Source organism: Malus sylvestris, chromosome 14, assembly GCF_916048215.2.
Source record: "Malus sylvestris chromosome 14, drMalSylv7.2, whole genome shotgun sequence".
Lineage (NCBI taxonomy): Eukaryota > Viridiplantae > Streptophyta > Magnoliopsida > Rosales > Rosaceae > Malus > Malus sylvestris.
Window position 1 is genome coordinate 13915205 of NC_062273.1, and position 3790 is coordinate 13918994.

General features: G+C 38.3%; 1 long non-coding RNA gene across 1 annotated transcript; it reads left to right on the forward strand.

Moving 5' to 3' along the window:
- The first annotated feature begins 439 nt into the window (after positions 1-439).
- Positions 440-1980, forward strand: LOC126598463 (uncharacterized). Its single transcript, XR_007614832.1, has 2 exons — positions 440-943; positions 1505-1980. It is a non-coding gene; the product is annotated as an uncharacterized LOC126598463 (long non-coding RNA).
- The last annotated feature ends 1810 nt before the right edge of the window (positions 1981-3790 follow it).

Consider the following 3790-nt stretch of genomic DNA (forward strand, 5'->3'; position numbering starts at 1 on the left):
AGTGACAGAACCTTCGAACTGCCGCCGTCACTGTGGCTGTTGTTGCACCTAGATGCCAATTCATTTGCTCCACCGCCATTCAATCCCATATTCCCTCTTCCATATGAGATATGTAATTGTGCATAGTTGCAAATCGATGTTATATTTTGTAATCTAGTTTCACGGGTCATGCTTGAGCGATGCTGTCTTCTCCTTTTCCCCTCTAGCCGTATGAGCAATTTATTGATTTGGTGTTTGAAATATTAAAGGCAAAACTAATATTAGCTGTAGGATTCTCATCTAACGGTGAAAATGTGCCAAATAGGTTACTTGAACTTGGCTTTATTTCACAATTATATTTGTAAACAATAAATAAGTCTGTATTCATGCCCTTGTTGCATTGCGTAGAAGAAAATTGTAACTTTGTTCTGCCCAGGGATGGGTTTGACAAACTAAAAAAACTAAATCGTTCATCAAAACCAAAAAAGCCAAATCGAAAACAAAAACAAACCAGAGTTATAAAATTCAAACAGAACTGAATTATTTTAGTTCGATTTCGGTTTCGATTTCAGTAATTCAAAAATCAAACCGAACTAAACCTAATTAATCGTATATTAATTTTATTTATTTACATTAGATTTTATTTTCTAAACCCAATTTCAATTCCAAGGCCCAATGTGCTGGCAAACTTCAAACCCAATTCCTTTCTACCTCTTATTTCTTCTTTTCAATCTCCTCAATCGCATTTTCCTTCTCTCTCCCTCTTCTTTCTTTGTTTCTTCCTCTTCTTTCTTCTCTTTTTTCTCAGTTCCGTCCCGTCCACCACGACAACTCATGTCTCTCACTCTCCTCAATCCTCTTGCGTCTTCTGATCCCTCTCTCCGCTAAGAATGTTCCCGGCCCGCCGAGAGTCCATACTCGCCAGCAGCCCTCTACCTCCATCCTCCAAGGCCTCTAATTGGAGGTACTAGTTGGGAAGTTTTTAATCAGTTTGTTTTCGTTTTGGTCTTCGCTTTCAATATTTTTTTGTTGGTTTGTTGTGAACGTGACCATAATTTTTATACAAGAATATCAAACTGGAAACTACAAGAAGCTATTGCAAATGGTGGGTTCAAACCCTTCTGATTGTCAAGAAATTCATAATCTTTCAATCTCTAAGAGTACAACCGCGACCTCAAATTACTTCATTGCAAATCGAATCATTTGCAATGGAAAAAGAAAAAGATGAACATGGCAAATTAATAAAAATAATTTGCAATTACTGTTCTACTCTTAGAGATTGAAAGGTTATGAATTTTTTGGCAATCAATCGGATAATCTAATCTAAACTACGGGGAGGGTGAGGGTTTGAACCGCCATACGGTGGGTTGAGGAAGAGGCCCTTTCGAGGGCACTCCACCATTTGCATAGATTCTTGTAGTTTCCAGTTTGATGTTCTTGTATAAGCTGCGTTGTTTGGTTAGTACATCTTTCTGTACTGTTTTAACAGATATGATGAGTTCTCAGTAAACTTTGTGAGTTGCAGATGGCGTTGAAAGAGAGTTTAAATATGTTCAAGAAGCAGCAAGAAAGTGCGCAGTCACTTCTTATCGGCATTGCATCTGATAGGGCCACAGCAACGCTGAGACCTGCGCCTGCGGTCACTAAAGCTCCTGCTCCAGCTGTCAAATTTTCAAATGATACTGAGAGGCTTCAACATATTAATACCATACGGAAAGCCCCTGTTGGAGCTCAGATGAAGCGTGTTATAGACCTGCTGCGGGAGGTTCGAATCAAACTTACATTTCCTCCCATTATTTGCTTGATGTAAATGATTATTATATTGCTTTATTTACAAACCTCCAAATGAGTCATAACAATTCATAACCGTCTAGTGTGTGTACTTTAAATCCTGAAAGACAAATAACTTTGAGGTGTCCTTGTTTGAACTACAACCTTGTCTGAACCCCAATATGATGTTTTGAGTTTCATGTTGATTTATACAATAAGTTGTAAGGAGCACGATTTTTGTAGAGATTCTTGGCATGTAACTTATTGGTGTGCCACTTCTGATTGTGGATTTGGACAGTGTTGACTTGTACGTCCAACATACGTCTCACCTGTTGGGACAGGAGTGGGTTGTTACCACCCTCTCCCACCACACTCATTTTGCCTAACAAAATGATGAATAAGAAAATTGGTAAATTAATGGTCTGTATGTAAAAATTGGTTATGTCCATAGTCCTTTTTTTGAAGTTATACAGAACAAGGAATATTTTAGATGTAGAGCTGAAGACGGATCAATATCTAGAGCACATGGTATGAGTAGTATGGGTATAGAAAATTGGCTGTACAGGCAATCTGTTGTTGATGAATAGATGCAAGTTGTATTCATATAGTTCTAATCTTGAAAATCTGAATTCCTTCCAAAGTGAAGTTTGCTACTTGGTAAGTAGGAGACCTAACCGCTGCCTCTATCCTCAGTGGTGCATCCTATGCAAGAGTGACTTGGAGTTTGTGGATTATGGTTTTTTACATTGTCCTGTGGTTTTTGAGTCTTTGGCCATCATTGTTCAGGGAGTTTGGACTTTGGAGTACGTTTTCTCCTTTTTACCTGAGAAACATAAATTACCAGGGAGGGGGGAGAAGACCAGGGTTTTAAGGGGGTGCATACTATTGGCTAATTATTTGGGCAGTTTGGCTATGATTTTTTGAAGATCTTGCAGATGGTGGGGTATAGATTTTATGGGAATTTTTTTTATCTTGGTCATCATTTGGGCCTCAATCTCTCCAGAATTAAGGGGTTGATCTTGCTATATACTACGTATCGTGTTGTCTTCTGTGTTTTACATCTTAGTGTTTGAGAACACTTGCTTCCATGTTTTTCTTATGCTTTTGCATTCCTAGTTGTTGCCATCTTGTCCAGTGCTTGTGAAATTTTATTGTTCATTGGATTAAATTTTGTCTTTACTAAATATAATTAAATAAATAACAGATTTCAGAAATAAGTAAGCATTTGCATATAATATGTATATGAGGGCTGTGCTGAAGGCTTAAGTTAGTGGCTCTGCTTATTTCTGATCTTCTGGATCCCTATAATAGAATATTTGCGAGGTTGAAATGGGGAGTATCAGTTTAGATGGAAGAGTTTTTGTGGTTAAAGATATTAGCTTTGCCACGGGTTCAGTTGTAGCAATTAGAAATTCACTAGGTGCTAACATTGGTGTTAATCTATAATTTTGTGGGAGCAATTTGGTGCTTTCCTGAAAACACCTTTTACTCTCCCTCCCTTTCCCTGCTCTGTTTTGTTGTACCATGATTCATCGAATAATAAATGTGACCGTCATTTGATACCGTATTTAGCTTTTAGATACCCCCCCCCTCCCTTTTTCTCTCTCTTCCACCAATAGTAAATGTGACCGTCTTTGTGTGTGAGAGAGATACCATATTTGACTGTCAATGTTTTGACGTTATAACTTGTAAAAGTACACGGATGGTATGACCTTGGGTCTGTATAACTCTGCATATTTAGGGGTCTGAGGAACTACGGAGGTTTGAAGTTTTCATCTCTTTTTAACCTTATTGGTTTTACTGAAGCCATTAATGCGGAACCTATTAGGAACTGTTTGAAATGCTTTTAGAGTCCTCCCCACGCCTTACATCGAGAACGTGGTCCTCCCCTCCCCATGCCTTGTTTATATGTAAAACAAAGGTTGCATAGGTATCATGTTTCATTCAGTGGCGAAGCCACTAAGGCCATCTCCAACCGAAGGGACTATATTTAGCATCCGTCCAGATCATAGCCCTGCAAGAAATTATTTTTTAATGAACA